A 21511-nucleotide genomic window follows, 5' to 3' on the forward strand; every position below is an offset into this window, starting at 1 on the left:
GACGTCGTGGCACATACCATGATCGCCGACGTCCCTCTGGATCCGACAGCTCAAGATGCGGAAAAAGATCAAAAAGCAGAGGAGGCGGCGACGGTGCGGAGAAGAAGAAGAAGACGACGGATTGATTTAGAGGAGTTCTTCTTCTTCTCGGCTTCGAGATCCTTCTCTTTCCATGGAACTCCTTTTTCTTGGAACTTGGAGGCTTTCGAAGACGAAAACGAAGACGATGATGATGAGAGTGTGAAAGAGGGAGACGCAGCAGCGGCAGAGCGTCCTCCAATCGTTGCAGAAGAAAGAACGCGAGCCAGGAAAGCGATATATTTATATGCACACGTATACCCTCTGCAATTATTACATCTGTCAATATAGGGGCTTATATGGAATACACCAAAACTTAAAGGGTGTAAATCAAAATAAAGTCACTTATTTTTCAATTATTATTATTATTATTATTATTATTATTATTATAGTTTTTAAAAATCAAAATTACTTTAATAATCAAAACTATCCTAATATTAATTAAAAGAGGCACCTCTTATTATAATTTTCACATTCTAATTTTAAAAATATAAGAATATCATCATCCCATTTTATTATAATAATTTTAATCAAAATTATTACATTCAAAATATTTTAATAATAAAAATGAAATGAGATATTGTTTGGATATTTTTAAAAACTAAGGTGCCCTATTTTTTAATATTATTTCAACTTAATTAAAAATATTCTAATATTATTTAGTAGTTTTGATCAATATTTAAAATACTTTTAGTCAAAATTATTTAAAGTATTATTCTTTTTATTTTGTAAAAAAGTAAAATTTATCATTTCAGTGGTTCTATACGATCGATCCCATAATTATATATGAGAAAATACACTAAAAAAATTACAGTTGATTATGATGAAGAAAAGTATTACTCATTTTATTGAGATTTAAATCTTTATCCTTTTTTATAAGTCTATTTTATCATAACTATATCTCAAGAATGTAATGTTGTTCTATTCAAACAACATAAAAATAATGACTATAAAAATAATGTAAGAATGTTGTAATTAAAAATTACAGTTAATAAAAATGTTCTTTTGAGATAATATAAATAATGAGGGCTTAAAATAGTAAAAATGGCGTCTTGATCGAATTTGACTTGATGTTGGGGGTTTTAGTGCAAAAGTGTTTGTTTACGTGGGAGGTGATGGGATGGTGGGCCCGGTGGGGAAATGCATGTCTCGAAATGATTACGCGAGGGAGGGAGGGGGAGTACGAGCAAGCCCATTCCTTTTTGTATTATTTACGGGCACGGGGCGCGTACGCAGCACGAATTACGAGGCCAAGATGGACGGCCGATCGCAGTGAGGATATCGGTGGGGCCCGCGGATCGCACCGAATCCATGCCGCTGAGTCCCGCTCCGTTCGTACCGTCTCACTTCATTTTCGCCCCCCTTCTCTTTCTTTGGCAGGTATATGATGACCGTGTGTCCGCATACATCGTTGTAATGTATAAGAAATATGTTTCGAATTTATAAAAGATATAAAATACTTAACTTGATTATCCTCACCCAGCATTTGGTTGGCTAATCAAAAAAGAAAATAAGAAATACATAAAATAAAGAAATTGACATGTTAACAAATAACAAGTCACATGTTAACAAATAACTCATAGTGAGTTAACTCCACACAACCTACTTTAGAATATTGTTCTTATTCCAAAGATGGATATTTAAGCATAAAAATGAGAATATAAGATGTGAAGCAAAAGATGTCAAGGTTAGTCTTTCAATGCAACTTTACTTGTATTTTAGCATGAGCTTAATCAACTATGTCAACTTGCAATGCCACAATGGATATTTCAGCTAATTTGATTCGTCATTAGTCGATCGAACTATTATATCACAAAAGTAACCTAATGACGATAGTATTTCTTTTTAGATCAACAATTAGCTCGTACAAGGTGATCATGTGGTGATTAACTTGATGCATGTGGTAATAATAATAATAATATATATATATATAGAGAAATGATATATTGCGTGATCCGTGCTGCGCAACCCTGTGAGTGACACAATCGACCCATCGCCGCTGCCGTCGCCCCCGTCGAATCACCGTTGACTGCCGGCCCGGGCACGATCGACGGGTTGCTCACCAGCGCTTCGGTCAGCGTCAAATTCCGACCAGATTGTGGTCGGAATCCGACGCAATTTGGCCGGAACGCGATCGGCGGTGGCGCGCGGCGGATTCCAACCGTGATTTGGCCGGAAACGCAGTCAGTAGTGGCGCATGCCGTTTCCTGTCAAATCGCGGTCGGATTCCAACCAAATCGCGATCAGAGACCGACTGAGGAAGGACCGGCGTCGCACGCCAGTCCTTCCTCGGTCGGAATTCGATCACGATTTGGTCGGAAACTGACGCGCACTACTGCCGTCCGCGTTTCCGACCAAATTGCATCAGATTCCGACCACAATAGAATCAGAATTCGATGCCCATTGACGCGCTAGCGAGCGGCGCGTTGATCGCGCCCAGGCTGACAGTCGGCGGTGGTCGGACGGCGCGGTGAGGGCGGCGGGGTGTCAGGGCGGAACACTGTGTATTTCCACATTTGGATAGTCAGATCTAGTGCGCGATCGTGTGATGGACGGTGGATCCCGTGTCGCTCACAGGCGCGACTGCAACGGGAAAAATCATCTCGCACGTAGTATATATATATATATATATATATATATATATATATATATATATATATATATAAAAGAATGTGCATGGTTGGACCCACATGCATGGAGGGCATGGCATCAAACATCATCTTGCCATGCTCCCATTAAACTAAAGAGATAATTCTGTAATCAATGCATGTTATCTACACAAACTAACTCATGCATGCATATATTAATTATCATGCTCGATCTTTTGGGTTATTATCATAATATTATTTACACACTAATTAATTCCAAATGGACAACTCAACCTCAGCAGGTTGCATGTAACTTTCGCCACTCTGATCCAATTCCTTCTTCTTTTTAATTCTCAGCCTTTAATTTTCTTCTTTATCTACTTAATTATGCTTGGTGTTAATACTTAATTGACAATCTGGTTTTGGTATCACTAAAAATACTTTGTACTGATGCATGGCAATTAAGTCAACGTGGACAAGGATGGAGTCAAACAATTTGCTATCCGAGCTTTAGCCCTGAGTCCAACAAATTTACTATTTAAATTTATTATAGAAAAATTAAAAAATATAAAAAAGAAAAGAAGATAGTCCGGGGAGCTTGGGATTAGCTCGGAAGCTACCCATTTCCTGACTCCGCCATTGAACGTGGACAAGAGAGGAATTGAAGTGAACCCGAGAAAAGTCAAACTTGACATGTGGGAAAATTTGATCGATCTTTAAAGAAATGAATGCCAATGATTAGTTAGTTTGTAGTTGGGAAAGCAAAGGTCCTATTCCCATCCTTTCAATCATCAACCGTATTAATTAACCTTCGCAGGACCATATTTACCCATCGAGATGCAACTTATAATTATTAAAGGCAAATCACTACTATTGTACTTTTAGATTTATTACGAAAGAGCTCAGCTCCTTACTAATTAATAATCTTTAGGTGTTATTGTTATCGGCAAAAGTGAAAAAGACACTACTTTATTTTTAAATCATTAATATCTCATTTTAATTTTTTTAAATCAAAAGTATAGTACGTGATATTTCACTATTCTATTATATATATTTATCCAAATGATTTTCAATATTATTATCTCCTGCATAAATTATAAATCTTAAATCCTAATTTTTAATCGGTTGGATGCGTGATAGCAATTATAATTTTCTAACTGCACAATGAGTCTAATATATTTATGTTAAAAAATATTTACTATTACAGTAATAGTTATGGTTTATAGTTACTATAATGTATACTTAACTTGTTCAAAAACATTCATGTTATAATAAATATGATTTCATAACTATTACAATATATACTTAACTTGTTCAAAAATATTTACGTTGTAGCAGTTATAATTTTATAACTATTACAATGTGGATTCAGTTTCATCTATTATTCATATTATAACAGCTACGAAATCATAGTTGCTACAACGTAGATTCGACTTGCTCACCTAACATTTATGTTGTAGCAGCTACGATTTTTTAGCCAATACATTGTAGATTTAACTTATTCACCTAATATTCACGTTGTAGCAGCTATGATTTGATAACTACTATAACGTAAATTCAATCCTTTCACATACCATTCATGTTATAACAGTTATGAAATCGTAGCTGCTATAACATGAATTTTAACATGTGATGTGGTAAGTCTTGCCCGAGCTCGACCTGGCAGGGTAGGTCAACAGATAGTCCAGATTGGTCGGTCCCGGGGTCCACGGTCAACGTTGTCTTAGGAACCCAGGCTTGGTTATCCAGAGGACGGTCCATCCGATCCATCCAGATAAACTCGCTTACTCGACCTGTTGGGTCTAGCAACTCGGTTACCCAATCAAGCGCGGCAAAGGCCAATCCCGGGTAAACTTCCCCCTCCAGTACCAGCACACGGGTCCTTTGCTGGTCAGTCTACCTAGCCTACCCATACTCATTGGCTTACCCGGCCTGTACGGGCATTTACTCTGTCTACCCAGCTAAACTTGATTACCGTCGATCCCAGGTAGTCGCGTCACTACCAGGTCAATGCTCGGGGTTATCCATCGCTTAGCCTGTCCTAGCTTGCTCAGTTTGCTCAATCCATTTGGGTCATTCAATCTGCCCGGCTCGTCCGTTATTGCACTTAGTTTACCCGGCGGATCCTTACCGTGGTTGCTCCCGGGTAACGTAGCTACCTCGTCCTACAGTCAGCAATCAGCTCACTCGGACTATTCAGTCTACTTGGTCTGTTCGACCATCCAGTTCACTCAATCTACCCGGATAATCCCAGCCATCACCGGTCCCGGGCATCCCCTCCCACTCCGACATCAATCCCGGCTCAAGTCCTCTAGCTAACAGACAAATACAGTGCAGACAATCAAGCGTGTAAGCTGTCGTACAGGGGTAAAGGTGATAGTCATGTCTCCACGCCTCACCTTGTCACTGCTGCCACTTTCCTATTTACAATTAAGCGACAAAGGTGACGTACAACATCACGCCGCAGAATAGTTATAGGTGTATCGTCCCTGTTTCCTAGATGTCATCCTACTAGCGTAGGTGTGAGCCACGCCCAGGTTCTGTCTCCTCAGATACTGCCATAGCTCCGCTGCAGATGGAATGTTCGCCTCATAGGTATATTAGTTCCCATACATGTATCGGTTCTCTCTCTCGACTTTCGTATTTTTCACAACTACTACTGCTACTCTTTCTTCCTCCATCTTCACCGGAAAACTGATTTGAGCGTCGGAGTGGCCTGCCGGGACTTCCCGGCACTAGCTAATCCGTTCGTTCGTGGTGATCTCGCAGGTCTTCTTCCTACCAGGGCCCGCACAGGCTGAGGTGGCTGTAGGGTCTAAAGAATGTCCACATCTCCACAATGACATGATATTGTCCACTTTGGGTCTAAGCCCTCATGGTTTTGTTCGTGGGCTCTCCCCAAAAGGCCTCATGCCAATGGAGATACTTTTCATCCTTTTAAACCCATGATCTTTCCCATGTGTTTTAGATGTGGGACTATGTTTGCACCCTTGCAACCCAACAATCCCCCCCCTCAAACAAAGGACCACTAGAAGCTCAGCTACCATTTCTCATGGTCCGACTGCCATTTCTCATGGTCCGGCTGGCATGTCCTCATGGTCCGGCTGTCATGTCCCTCATGGTCCGGCTGCCATGTCCCTCATTGTCCGGCTGCCATGTCCCTCATGGTCCGAGTCTCCCCTACTTCCTTTGTTTTCCCCGAGGGTCCCCACATGGTTAGATCTGGATCATGGCTCATCCGGCGGTTAGTCCGGTGAAGAGCGGCCTCGCTCTGATACCAATTGTAGGGTCTAAAGAATGTCCACATCTCCACAATGACATGATATTGTCCACTGTGGGCCTAAACCCTCATGGTTTTGTTCGTGGGCTCTCCCCAAAAGGCCTCATGCCAATGGAGATACTTTTCATCCTTTTAAATCCATGATCTTTTCATGTGTTTTAGATGTGGGACTATGTTTGCACCCTTGCAACCCAACAATCCTCCCCTCAAACAAAGGACCACTAGAAGCTCTGCTACCATTTCTCATGGTCTGACTGTCATTTCTCATGGTCCGGCTGCCATGTCCTCATGGTCCGGCTGCCATGTCCCTCATGGTCTGGCTGCCATGTCCCTCATGGTCTGAGCCTCCCCTACTTCCTTTGTTTTCCCCGAGGGTCCCCACATGGTTAGATCTGGATCATGGCTCATCCGGCGGTTAGTCCGGTGAAGAGCGGCCTCGCTCTGATACCAATTGTTGGGTCCAAAAGGATGTCCGTATCTCCACAATGACATGATATTGTCCACTTTGGGCCTAAGCCCTCATGGTTTTGCTCTTGGGCTTTACCCAAAAGGTCTCATTCTAATGGAGATATCTTCTCATCCTTTTAAACCCATGATCTTTCCCATGTGTTTTAGATGTGGGAATGTTTGCACCCTTGCAACCCAACAGTGGCATCCCCTTGACCGGTGGGTTGACTGTCGTCGATTTTTGACCGGAATAACATGCTCACATAATATTTATATTGTAGCAATTATGATTTCATAACTGTTACAATGTAAATATTTTTAAATAATAAATACGTCAAATGTCTGGATGTCTTGTAGCATTTAAGAAATCATAATTACTATAACCTATATGTAATAATTATAATTTCATAGCTACTATAACATATCCACTGATTTCAAAATTAAATGAGAGATAATAATATTAAAATGTATTGATATACACAATAAAACAATAAGGTGGATATCCTTTTGATAAAAAGAGAGGTGTCTTTTAATTTGATTATTACACTAGTACTACATATTGTTATACGCACGCTAGATTGCAAAAAGTTTTTTAAAAAAATACATATAGATATCTTCTAGTACTTAAAAAAGTAAAATAAAATATATTTATAAAAATAAAATAGATAAACAACCAACAAACAAACAAAATGACTCTTGATAAGACAAATGCAATGTTTTGACAACATGCCTAAAGGCGACCTTACAATTGCCAACCCTGCAAGATTTGACATTGACATTAGGAAGAAGAACAAAGATGCATGCTAGCTAGACTGCAAACAAAATCTCAAACATCTTCCTTCCAAATGCGAGGCGTGCATAAAGCTAGTCAGCTCCACCACCATGCACTGAGCTGATCGAGCTGAGAGAACATGCTTCCTCTTCCTCTTCCTCCGCTTGTCCTCTCAAGTCCTCTCCATCAGGATCACACACACTCTGCTTTCTTTTCCCAGCTCTGTTTGGGGAAACTGATCGCCAGTGGATCCACGTCTTCGCCCCCTCCTAATCCTCTCCCTGGTGCTGGATCGAATTAAACTGAAAACAGATTGCACAGCAGTACTACTCTCTCTCCATGAGCAGAGATCTGCATGCCGCCGACCGAGCTGACATTGCCTCAGCAGCCGGGTTAGGTTTTGCCAGCGGAGTTACTGATGATAAGACCTCTCTTGCTCGCTAGCTCGATCGCAGAGATGGACATGTATGGGGTGGGCGCTGGCAGCTTGTCAGTGACGCATGCAGCCAGCAGACCTAGCAGCGCTTGAAAATTCTCGTGGCTTTGTACGTTGGAAAAGGGAGCTGCTCAGGTATAATAACGAGGAGGAGGAGGAGGAGGAGGAGGAGGCATCATTGCTCATGAGCACCAAAAGATATGCTTTCGAAAAGAAGAAGCAAACTGTCCAGAGCAAATAATAATAATTATTATTATTATATATTATTATTATAATTATAATTAATGAATGGAGTTGCGTATGCGCGGCTGCACCCGCACACAATTTGGGGGCTTGCCCTGCCGCTACCCGCATGCAATCGTTATGCGTACGTAACGAAAGAGAATACATGCTCATGCTGCAGCTATTAATGCTTTAATATTTGTGCGTACCGCTGTTACCCTCGTCGTGTAATGGCACGCTGCTTCCTTTTTTTTCTTGCAAATTTAATTTGCATGTTTTTGGTCGATAACTTTTGGGGCAATTTGTTACAAATATATATTTTTGAATAAAAAGCCTTATTTTTTAGAATATATTTAATAATAATTGATAAATTAGTTTACACTTTATGTTCTGAAAATTAGTATTTTTAATAAAAATAGATATTAGGACGGACATCTTTTGGCCATTCTCAGTTAAAAGATTACATTTGAAAAATGCCTTTTATTCTTTTTATTAATATTAAAATTAAGTTTCTATTTGTCAATTTCAAGACAGTATCTTTTTAAATCAGGGTATGGATGACAAAGATTTTAAAAAATAAATAATTAAAAATGTAATCTCTTTTGGTAGAAAATTAAAATGTAACCTTAAAAGGGCACATTTCAAGTTAAAGAATGCCCAAAAAACACATCAAAATTTTATTTTTAAAAAAATATGTCTGATTCATATTTTATCCTTCTAACAATTGTAGACTTTTTCTCTTAGTTTTCTTCTCTCATTTGCTCTTTCCTCTTTCTTGTTCATACAACATCTCTTCTCATTTACTCTTTCCTAACATCTCTCCTCTTTTCTCTTTTTTCTTAAATATTTTTATTTTTAAAACTTTAATAAAAAATTTTTAAAAATATAAAATAAGGTTAATAAAATATTAATTTTTTAATATCTTCTATTTTATTAATATCTAATTATAAAAGAATAAAAAATAAAATTAATGACAAGAGTTGATTTATTAATTAAAAAATAAAATAAAATTTATTTTGGTGTTGATGTTTAAAAATTAAGAAACCAATACCATAATGTTGGTTATGATTGTACATGGTGATGCTCTAAAGTGGTGTTAGTCTACGGAAACTAGTATCATAATATTATGAAAGTTTTAAATTATTTTGAGCACTGTTAAGATGATTTTAAAATCGTAACGAGGGTTTATTTAGATTCAGATTCACCTAATAAATCCCTAGAAGTTAGAATGGATCCGATCGGAACTCTTTAGATCCATGAATGTATTTTGATCGAAACTTATTGATGAACCTATAATTGACTTGAATTTCTCAAATTTTGTAACGAGATGGAAGAGGATAGTGATCAAGTGAAATTATATACGATGTCTATTCCTGATTCTGACATCCCTACGACAAGTTATATATGTGTGTCAATTTTTTTAAAGTCAAAAACTTTGAACACCTTCTTTATCACTATTGTTAATGACTTTAAATTGATATCTCTAAGCACATATAGGCTTCGAAGAACGTTAAAAAACTATAGCACTTGGAATGGATCCAATCGGAGCTCTCTAGGTTAGTCAATGGATTTTTATCAAATTCCATTGATGGACCTAGGGTTTTGGATTTTCAAAAATTTATCATGAAATGGAAGAGGGTAGTGCAGTGAATGTATTTATGGTATTCATGATTGGTTTTGACATCTCTACGATACGTTATAAGTAAAAGTTAATATAAAAGATAAAATTGCTTTTGAATCTCCAGAAATGTCTTAAATGATATTTTTTAGGCCCAACACATGACCCATTTTTCATTTTAAAGTCCTCCCAACAATGCTCAAAATGATTTAAAATTTTCAGAACATATATTGTGGTGTTGGTTTGTGAAGACCAACACCATAATGATGTTGGTCTTTAGAAACCAATACCACGTGTGTGATCAGAACCAACATTGTGGTGCTGATTTCTGAATATTAGCACCACTGTATTGCTGGTCTTTAGAACTAGCACTACAACATATATGCTAATTGGCACGTGATCATAACTTGGCCCTACGTGTCTTAGAATCAAGATTGAACACTATATATACATTTTATACACTAACATCTCTTATATCATTGTAAGTTTTCAGACATTTAAATGCTCTACATTCATCAATGGGCTCGATCAAAACTCATTGATAGCACTGATCGGACTTATTTCACCTCATATAGGTTTCTACAGTGCTAAGGAGTCCAAATGTGTCTACCGTTATCATCATAAACGATTCCCATCATTGCTCAAAAGGTTTAGAAAATTTCAAACTTCATATTAGTTGACACAAGCATATAACTTTACGTAGAAGACTCAGAAATAGGATTTCTCACCATATCTACCTTTTACACACTTTAAATTTTCATCTCATTGCAAAATTTCATAAATTCAAGTCATTTAGGTACATCACAAGAACGATCTCCTATGCAATCCCATTTACGCGACTTGTGCGCGCTGTTGACATAGCTAGGATTTCCTCTTCACGTGCGTGGCAAGCGATCGATTCCACGTTGACCGATAAAAAAAATCGATCCTGCCGTGCTAACCCTAAACCCCAAGCTCGCGTTTCTCTGTCCACATCCTGATCTCTACTGTTACGTGTTGCCACTCGAGGTTAGATTTTTCGTCGTTGCCATTGCCGTCACCGTCACCTTCAGCCGGGCCACGCAATCCTGCAATTCTAACCCTAAAAAGTTGTCCAAAAATCACGACCCCAAGATTCTAACCCTAAACCGTTTCTCCTTCGCCTTTAGTCGGTCCACGACGCCGCCCTCAGCTGGTGTGATCTCCGATGAGACACTGCCGTCACCGTCCCAAGGTTAGCGATCTTGCAATTCCAACCCTAAACGGTTCAAAATTGCGTCTCTATCCCGAGGTTAGTTTTTTCCCCGTTGCTTTTGTCTGGGCCACGTCACTGAGACGCTGCCACACAGGATCACCGTCAATCGGACCACGTATTCACGACTCTGCTTTGAATGCAAGCTTTCGAAAACTCATCTTTTCTTTTACTTTATTTTTGGTTGTTTAATTAGTAGAGATGAGAATGACAACAATTGTTAACCATGATCTGTGCTTGTGATTGTTTCGATCTATTAGATCTTATGCCAACCTTCTAGGTGCTGGTTGTAATGTTTCAAAGATGCTTAGTGGAAAGTTAATTTTTTTAGATTAGATTCGACTACTTAGTACGTATTCTTCACTCTTTAATTCTTGTTGAAAGTTAATTCCTATGGGTTGCTAACCTCAGGATGGCGACGACAGCATCTCAACGAAGATCACACTGGCTAAAGACAACGGCGTGGACCGGCTGAAGGCGATGACGGAACGGATTTAGGGTTAGAATCTTGGGATAGTGATTTTTGAGCGGCTTTTTAGGGTTAGAATCACGGGATCACATGGCCTGACTGAAGGCGACGGCGATGGCTATGGGCGACAACGGAAAACCTAACCTCGAGCAGTGACACGTAACAACAGAGATCGGGACAGGGACGGAAAGACGAGCTTGGGGTTTATGGTTAGCACGGGGATCATACATCGCTTGCCATGCATATATATATGTATATATATATATATATACACACACACTAAGAAATTCTTGCTTCAAATAATTTAAGAACAAAATGGACTGCAAAGTGCTGCCTTGTAAATTAATTAAAGCTGCTGACCTAGTGACAATTAATTTCTTTTATATTAGAGGTAAATTAAAGAGACCCTAGTGCTTGCCTCATTGGCTTCTATAAAGTATTACTGACACACATTTACTTAATGGTCATATAATAAAGCCCATGCATGAAACCCTTTTAATCTTAATGATGTAATTATCACCTCTTAATCTACTTATTATGATTACATAAATACAATAATGATTAAATTAACTGATGCAAATAATTCGCATGCAAGTAATGGTAAATTAAACCTCCCACACAGAGAATAATTTGTTGCAATAGAATAAAATGTTAGGGTAAATCTGTAAAAGGTTTGTAATTAATTGACGTTCGAGGGTTAAAGCGAATATTTTAGTGCGTCGGGTAGACGTGTAATGATTGCGTGAATTAAATAATAAATAATAAATAAATAAATAAGATCCGTGTAAATGGAGGGAACATGAAGGCCGACCTTGGCACGCGCGTTCAGGGGGTTGAAGTTTGGGTCCCACACTCCCCGATCTCCATCGCACAGTGTCAATTTTCTTCTCAGGTCCTTATAATTATGGTAGATTTCTTTCTAGAACGGTGCACCTAATTTTTGGTTATTTCGGTCCGCACCTTGGTTTTCAAAATATGTATTTACTTCCTTCTTATTATTTCTCTTGAATACATCTCCTTTGTACCTAACTTAAATGATAAAGATTGACAAACTCAATCATCTGTTTACCATAATCTCACCGAGAGCGAGCTACAATTTGTTCTACTAAAATGATAAATCTCAGTTAGGATGATGGGTCTGATCCCACGAAAGTTTTTCATCAGTCATCAGGGTAAATCGGAAAGTGCACGCAGCGACCAACCTAAACGCCCAACATCTTTTGATTGTGTTCCCCATTTAGAGAAAAATTCCTACAAATATATCGTAGTTGGGATCAAACCGCAAGTATCTGGGTGACAACCTGGATGCCTTACAGCGGTACCATGCCCTAGGGACTACGATTTGTTCTACTAGCTTGAAGATGTCATATCTTTTCGCGAGGTGATCAAATGTTATATGTATATCATCCAATAAAATGACTCTTGAGACGAACGATAGAGCTAAAGGGTTAACCTCGTGACCTTTAACACATTGATCTTCATTCTCAATAACATGAACTTCATTGGATTAGCCAACCATGCCAAAGTAAAGTTTTATTCTTATATGGAATCCACCAAGAAGTGAGAAAGGGGATAACTATGATTAAATTAATTCATTCCAAAAGAACTACCATTCGTTAGATTATTAATTATTCTAATTAAATTTTAAGTACAATAGTGCCGCAAGTTGAGCTATATGACAAGTCCAAGTTCACTCAATAACAATTTTAAAAAATAATTTTGAACGAATTCGATAAAAATCGTTTCGACTCAACTTATCTTTACCATCCTACTTAAAATTCATATAAAGAAAGAACTTGTACCACAAATGGACGCAATATGCATTCCTTTGGGCAACTTTTTGGAGTTGATTCTGAAAAAGCTTGGTGCAAGTTTTGCGTGGGCGATCATGCTCCACCTACATACCATAACCACAATTCCCACACCTTTTTGCACGCCTGTCATTAAACTCGCGACGGAGCCAATATATAGTCTGTAATTGGGAAATAATTTTCCAAAATGGGTTGGGCCAAGCCAATCTATAAAGGCCCATTTATTTAATGGGACACGACCTGCCCGTCTACGGTGCTGGAAGTCCAATTGTTGTTCATTGCTCGCCTAACTCCATAGGTGATGTACGACCATGTCAAGGGAGACGACCAGACAATGCACCATGTTGGAAACACTTGTTCCAAGGCTTCTTGACTCTAATTAAGCTTCGAATTCGTATCTTGTCAATAAAAATACACATAGAGCAGATCTCTGAACTACAAAAATAAAATGAATACAAAAAGATGAAAGTATGTACAATATGCTAATGTAATGAAACAAATGCATGCAAAACAATATCGAAACTATGTATACGAAACACACATCAAATACCCTTAAATTGAAACTTTTGTTTGTCCTCAAGCAAAACCTGCAATCTAAATTCGTGTGTGAACGATACATCATAATTCCTAACGAATTCATCTAATCCCATCTAGCAGTTTCATTAGTGAGCAAAGTTACACGAACTATCTTAATGTGGCCTGAATCAAAAGTTCTCTGCGCGTAGTGCAATGCGACTCAACTCTAAAGTTTCAATTACTAATCTTAGTCTTCATCATCCCACTTTGTTCCCAAAGTCTCCGCCCTAAGAGACACTTACTTGCCATGCGCAAGAATTGTTCCCCTAATGCTCTGTATTGTCTACATAAGGTCTCAAATAAGCACTCGATGTCGAAGGAGTTGATAGGTATTTCTCCAATAATCTGGGGATCTTAAAGGGATACCTACCTTGGTATTTCCTCAGTAATCACTCTCAAAGGGGTATCATATCGTTTCTACTCATTATCAAAATAATTTTTTTTCTCATTTGTTTTTTTCATATCACATTCTCAAAATCAAAATTTTCTCTAATAATTTTTTCCCATGAGATCATCACCGACTCGAGTGTTTCTTCAGTAACCAAAATATAGTAGGGGTAACCTAGAAAATTAAAGTACTAGTCCAATGTATGATTCATAATTATTCTTGGATATATCGACTTTTGAAATCAAGTATAAAGGAAAGTAAGATATTAAACAAGTAGGCCAATATTAAAATTATCTGACTCAACAGTGCTCATGTCATGCTACCACAGATAGAAAGAAAGAATTCGCTAAAAATATGAGCATGCTTTTCACGAAAACATATAGTTCATCATGCTAATGTTGTGTTATAAGAAATAAATAAATAATGCATAATGACATGATATCACTGATGATATGGAAAAAATAACACATGATGAATTAAGCAAAAACTAAACTACAAACTAAGAAAATAAACTAACAAAACCTAACTAAACTAACTAAACCCTCCTATACATTTAAAACTTAAAGGAAAATTTTATAAAATGACGGTTAGATCTGCAATGTTATATGAAGTTGAATATTGGGTTATGACTTGAGCACCCGAGCAGAAGATGAGAGTCGCAGAGATGAGAATGTTAAGGTGGATGTGTGGACATTTGAGGATAGACAAGAAATGAGAACATTAGAGAGAATGTCGGAGTTACGCCTATTGAGAGAATAATCTAGGTAAGTGATGTGAAATTATAACAAATACGTACATCAAACGAACAAGAGGAAGACCAAAGAAGACTTGATTAGTAATGATAAAATATGATAAAATTTATTTAAATATAGATGATAATATAATATGGGATAGAGTCCAATGATGTAGGAGCATCCATATAGTCGACTTCAACTAGTGGAATAAGACTTGATTGTTTTATTCATCATATTTTATTTTAAAAGTAGTAATATTTGTAGTTTCTCTCTTATGTTGCACTGTCTCATTTGCTTAGGTGATTCCTGCATTTGAGGAAGCAATTGTTGGCATGACACCTGGAGGTATCAGGAGGTGATGTAGCAGCCCTATCATAATTTTCCATTTAATAATTTGCATTTACTATTAAGGTCGTTGGAATTTCTAATAGATTATTAGTCATAAAGTGCATTTGGTTCCTTCACCAATTAAACCGGCAGTTGGAATACTGAAAACATGCAACTCCAATCAAATTTGCTATGAACTTATGATTCCTCTCTAAATATTCATATTATGTAATCGATTGGCTGCTCTCATATATTGGTAAATGTTGCATAGTGGAAAATTTGATAGATGTAACACTGTTATGACAACCCCAGTGTCATCTGGCTTTTTTGCTCATGTTATGTATTGAAGTGACATGAGCACATTCTCCGTGGCCTTCATTAGATTCACATGAAATGCTGTTTGTAAAGTTCTTGCTTTGTACATTTCTAAATGGTTTATGAATGAAAAATAGACTGTCAATTTTTTTGTGATTCATGAGTGAGTGCCATATTTATACTGTTCCAAGAGGAGTTTATTTGACCTTTTCCAAAGTTCAGGCAACTATTTATAATTCAATAGCATTGCAGGATAATAGTACCTCCCGAATTGGGGTATCCCGATAACGACTACAACAAACTCGGTCCCAGACCGACGACATTCTCAGTATGTCTGTATTAAATTCATTAGTAGACTTCTAGCAAAGTGCTGATTATTGTTTATTCTTCAGGGCCAAAGAGCTCTCGATTTTGTTCTGAGGAATCAAGGCCTGATAGACAAAACCCTTTTATTTGATATCGAACTGCTTAAAGTTGTCCCGAGCTGAATGTGGTCTGTAGTTTGTTCCTTTATTTTTTTTGCACTACAATATTTGATTTTACCATTTTGCTTGACAGGAGGAATCATTTTTCTGAGATTGATTCATGCTTGGCAAATATGATGACCAATTCTGTATATTTCAATGCCATGTTCATGAATTACTTTCAATCACACTATAAAACGTAACTGTATTTTCCCTCATTTATTTGCTTCAGTTCACTTCAGTAGAATAATTTGTTATTCAATGCCGTCTTCACCATATGCCTCATGACGCACAGTGCAATAGGAGGTTTTTGAGAACTAACTATCTGGGGATGTTTAATTGAAAGTTATCGTTGATAATTTTAATTATCTATTTAAGATTATTAATGATAATCTTGTTTAGTTTATATTATCGATTCTCAAAGAATATAATATAATGATCACATTAGCAAATGAGTTATAATATGAGAATATGATTATTTTAGCTCTCGGGGCATGGTTGAATTGGTTAGTACGGGGTTTGATGAAGTCGAGCCAATGTATTCCTTGTAATGGCTAACTGTAATTTTTTGATTTATCTCCTCATAAATGGTTGTGAGACCGACTGTACGGAGCTGCTAGGGTAATGAATTTTACCTTTTGCTGAAGAGAATATGATTATTTTAATAGCTTAAGATTTTTTATGATTTTGAAGATTATTGAAATTTTTTTTCATGATTATTTTTTGATTTTAAAATTAAGTTAATTGAAATGTATTATCAAATTTAATAAAAATTGAATTAATTAATTTAATAAATTTTAATTTAAATATTTATAAATTTAAAATAGATAATTTATTTTAAAATTTAAAAAATAAAATTAAAAATTATATTTATTAATTTAATAAATTATTTTATTAAAATAAAACTAATAAATTATATTTATTAATTTAATAAATTATTTTATTAAAATATATATAAATTTATTTTAAATTTTAAAAAATAAAATTAATGAATTATATTTATTAATTTAATAAATTATTTTTATTAAAATATATAAATTTATTTTATATTTAAAAAATTATATTTATTTATTTTATATATTATCAATTTATTATCATCGTTAATATTATTTATTAATATTAATAATTTAATTTAATTTATTCTAAAAATAAATTAAATAAAAGGTAATATAGTAAATATTAAATTGATTATAATTTATTTTGTCTAAATAAATAAGTTGAATCAAACAATATTAAGTTATGTTTTATATTTCATAATCTTAGTGATTATTTAGTAATCAAATAATTAAAATTATATATGATAATTTAAATCAAATGTACTTTTTAGGTTGTAAATAAATGAAAACTTTATAAATTTGGTGTCTGAATTAATAAAAGATTATTTATATCTATTAAAAAAATGATAATCTCAGTTAGTCGTATTGACTCAAATCCTGGGGGTGATCGGTCCGACCCCACGAAATATTTATATCTATTAAATATGTACAACGTCGTTTAATTGAATAATGTGAATCATTCACTAAATTAATAATTTGAATATATGTGTTAAGCTCAAATATTTGTAAAGTGAATTATATATGAAAATTATATTCATCAATAAAATAAAATTATAAATAAATATAGAAACGGTAAAAAAAATCTCTAAATTAAGTCTACTAAAAGAAATTTAAAGATATAAAAATTAAACAATCAAATAAATATAAATTAAGAATTTAATAATATTTAAGAGAATTAAACTTAATCAAATTCAATTAAAAAAACCCAAGCTTGCATAACTTTTTCAATAGGTTTATTAATTTCGAATTTGTGACTCAGTTACTTTATCAAATAATTTTGAATAATAAAATTTGATTTGATTTGATTCATTTATAACCTTAATAACTACTCACAAAATATAGGATTATGAATTTTAAAAGTGAGACTGCATTGATACTACAATCCTCGCACGAGCTAGACGAGTGAAAGTGGCTTGATTTTGCACATAAACTAGCTAAATAAACTAAATGCAAACCTTTGAATGAAATTTCATCGATATCGTACTATGGACAAAAAAAAAAATAGACAAAAAGATTCAAAACACGAACAAGAAAAAAAATAAAATAAAATGGGTGTATAACAAAAATGTGTTCAAATTTAATCTTAATTAAGAGTTTAAAATTAAAAAAATCAGAAATTATTTTGCATTTTTTATTTGACTATATATATATAATGAATTATTATTTTCTTTTCAAATATTTGCCAACATTTAGAGTCAATTATTATCATTAAATTAAGTTTTCATTAATAATATATCTTTAATAAATTTATCATCAAGGAACTAGTATTCTCAACATGTAACAATATTATTCGACACATATGAGCTAAAGCTCTCATCGATAATATGCAATAATATGATGCTCTTGCAAATATATACAAATCAAAGGCAAGTTCTCGCTATCACAACTTCATGTGTATGTTTATGTACTCGATATAAGATTAGATTTAGAGTTTTATTTATTTATTTTTTAGTAGGTTGTTTTTTACATTTAGTATTATTACTATTTTTCTTTAATTTTTTAACCATGATTATTTTATTATAGATCTACATCTTATTGGTTAGTTTTAATGACCAAACATGAATTAACTTTTAAGTACTACTTATAGTAATTTATTACATATTAACATGTGGTTTCTCTCTATATATAAGATATATAACATAAAATACAAACATTAACATCTAAGTCCGACTAACATGAAAGTAAAATAGATCTAATGAAATATATTAATTGAAGGGTAAATCACACTATCTATTTTAATTTTTAAAGCAAATTCTTTTCATGTAAGTTCTCTATTAAATTGACATGTTAACACCCTTATTAATAATATATTTTAATTAATCCTCTTTTTTCAAAAGATAGATTTTAACTAGCTCAAAGAAGAACATCTAAATCGACTTGATCAACCCTTCAATGTATCTAGCACAATACACATAGCTCAATCTACCAGCATTTACAAGTATAGATGTGTTCCAATTCTTAATTATAATTGGAATAGTTGAGACAATTTTTATCACAAACTTACCTTAAACACGAGTTGTCATAAGATGTGGCCAACTGTAGTTTCTCGATTTACCTCCTCATAGATGGTCGTGGGGCCGACCGTGTAGGGTCGTTAATGGTGAATTCTATCTTTTACTGAAAAAGAGTTGTCATAAGATAAAATAGTCCCTATACAAGTTTCCATTAATCAAAGGACAAGATCCAAGACCTCAAAATGGTGATGTTATTATTGGAGTATCACCTACTGCATTAAGGCCTATTGATGTTGTAACTTTAGCCCCTTCAGCAGAAAAAGGTGGAATCCATCACCCTAGCAGTCTCATACGATCGGTCTCATGACCATCTGTGAGGAAGTAAATCGAAAAGCTACAGTTGACTACTACGGGGGACATTGCCTCGGCTTCGCTGAGATTCGATCCTTACCCACTTCAGCAAGTCTGTCCCGTAGTAACCAACTCAATCATGCGTCGGGGGCAACTTTAGCCCCTGATCTATGTCAAAGTGTTCAAATAGATAAGCAACCTCAAGATTGGCCAATCGAGGGAGAACTCAAGAGCAAAGGAATGAAGAAGGAAAACTCACCACATAGAAGAAAGGAGATAAATAACTCTTTTGAGAGAGCTCTAGGTATTTCAATGGTTGAATAGTAAAGAACTCGAGGATTCACGCCCACTAATGATTGCACAAGGAAGAAGGTGATGTCGGCTACGGTTCAATCTTAGTAGAGTTAGGACATTGAGAAAAATAATAGGAAGCGGTAAATTCCTTGTGTACATAAATAATCTTTAAAATTTTAAAGGAAGTGAACCCAAATATACAATTTAATTAGACCAAACTTAAATTGGTAACATGATTCAATTATAACTTAGCTAAAATGAGTAGACCAAGCTCTATTTCGCATTTAATTTCATTTGGAGGAACACACTCTTCTCATGGGATATGGTCAGAGCGTGTTTCTTGTTATGGACTCTTGTTCCAATGTTTTTTTAACTCTAATTAAGTTCTGATTTCATGTCCTATCAATCAAAAAGTATAATGAGCAGTTCTCCAAATTAAAAAGAATGAAAATGATGCAAATGAGATGTAAGTGTGCAAAATATGCTTATGTAATGAAATAAAATGATTGTAAAATAATGCTAAAAATTCTATATAAAACACACACATCAAATACTCTGAGACTTAAATCTTTGCTTGTCCTTAAGCAAAATTTGCTATCTAGATCTATGTATATTAGCGATGTATCACAATCCCTAATGAACCAGTCAAGCCTATCAAGTAGTTTCACTCATGAGTAAAGATAACCAAATTATCTTAATGTGGTATAACTAAAAGTTCTCCGTGCTTAGTGTAAAAAATGACTTAATTCTTTCTAGTCTCAATTTTCAATACTAGCCATGTCGTCATCTAATCATGTTCCTAATGCTTTTGGTGATAGACACTTACCTGCCACACGTAATGTTCATTCCCCTCAAAGTGCTATGCACCCTCTACACGCCGAGCATGGGCGTGTCGGCTGGCATGGTGGGGGCGCATGTCACACTTGGTAGCAATAGCCACAGGCATATCGGTGGGCACGACAGGGGCGTGCCGGCAAGCACGACAAGGGTGTGCCAACTTTAGAGTTATATATATATATATATATATAATTCATGTCCGTTACTCTTGCCATAGCCAGCTTGTGAATTCGTCCAATTTCTGAAACCAAAAGAAAACAAATTTAAAAGATGAAACTAAAAATGAAACGATAAATAAAGAAAAATATGGGTTGCCTCCCAAGAAGAATTGTTTATGGTCGTAAGCATGACCCTTATCTCAGCACTAGCTTGGTGCCTTAGCCTTGAGGGGTGTATGTTCCCCTCCTCCTAAGATGGCTCCATTATGAGGCCCAGGTTTCATCTTTTCTTTTGCCAGTATAATGTACTTGTTAGCCTTTTTTATTGTGCTCTATAGTCCATTTGGCAATTGATCGTCTGGCACGACCTTCTCTTTCTTATGCACACTATCTATCCTGAAATAAATGTTCTCATTGTACAAATAGTTAGTAGCTCTAGATAAGTCAAATTTGATTTTACGAGACCGTGCCTACTAGACACGGGCGTGCCTCCTTAGGCCGTGTCTATTAGACACGGCCGTGCCTTATTCCCTATATAAAAGGGCACACGACCGTGTTCGCCCTAGAACACGGCCGTGCGCCTCAAAAATTCGCCTCCTTCTCCTCTCTTTTACCTCTTTCGACTTCCAAACCTTTTCCAAACCCCATTTCTACATTTCCTTCACCATTTCCTTCTCTATTCCACCTTCTTACTTCTTAGACCTATCACAAAAATCTCCAGATTTGTTTCCTTATCATCATTTCTCCCAATATTGTTAACATGAGTAATATCTTGAAGAAAATCCGCAGATCTGGAGGATCTAGCAAAGGAGATGAACCCGAAAGGAGGAAAGGGAAAGAGCCTGCCAAAGAAAAGGCTCCGACGAGAGGAAAAGGGCAAGCATCTGAAAAGGGAAAACGAAAAGCCTCCGAGGAAGTTTCCGAGAACAAATATGGCATTATCTTCCGGAATGACGACCAACGAGACAGGTATAATTGTTTAAATTCCCGCAAAATAATATGCTCTCGTTATGTTGATAGTCATACTATACAATTGTTAGGAATTAAGGACGACATGGAGTGGATGATGGGAAATATAGGATGGATGGATTTCTTGAATTTTCGT

General features: G+C 35.7%; 1 long non-coding RNA gene across 2 annotated transcripts; it reads left to right on the forward strand.

Annotated features, from left to right (window-relative positions):
- The first annotated feature begins 14947 nt into the window (after positions 1 to 14947).
- LOC141832665 (uncharacterized) lies at positions 14948 to 15974 on the forward strand. 2 transcript variants are annotated; one of them, XR_012602121.1, is made up of 4 exons: positions 14948 to 15005; positions 15545 to 15620; positions 15685 to 15785; positions 15851 to 15974. It is a non-coding gene; the product is annotated as an uncharacterized LOC141832665 (long non-coding RNA). The 2 variants fall into 2 exon arrangements; XR_012602120.1 differs by having other exon boundaries at positions 15685 to 15974.
- Positions 15975 to 21511: the final 5537 nt, after the last annotated feature.

The sequence above is a fragment of the Curcuma longa genome, chromosome 7, assembly GCF_044706935.1.
Source record: "Curcuma longa cultivar G26 ecotype Majalengka, Jawa Barat chromosome 7, ITB_CL_G26_1.1, whole genome shotgun sequence".
Classification (NCBI taxonomy): Eukaryota; Viridiplantae; Streptophyta; class Magnoliopsida; order Zingiberales; family Zingiberaceae; genus Curcuma; species Curcuma longa.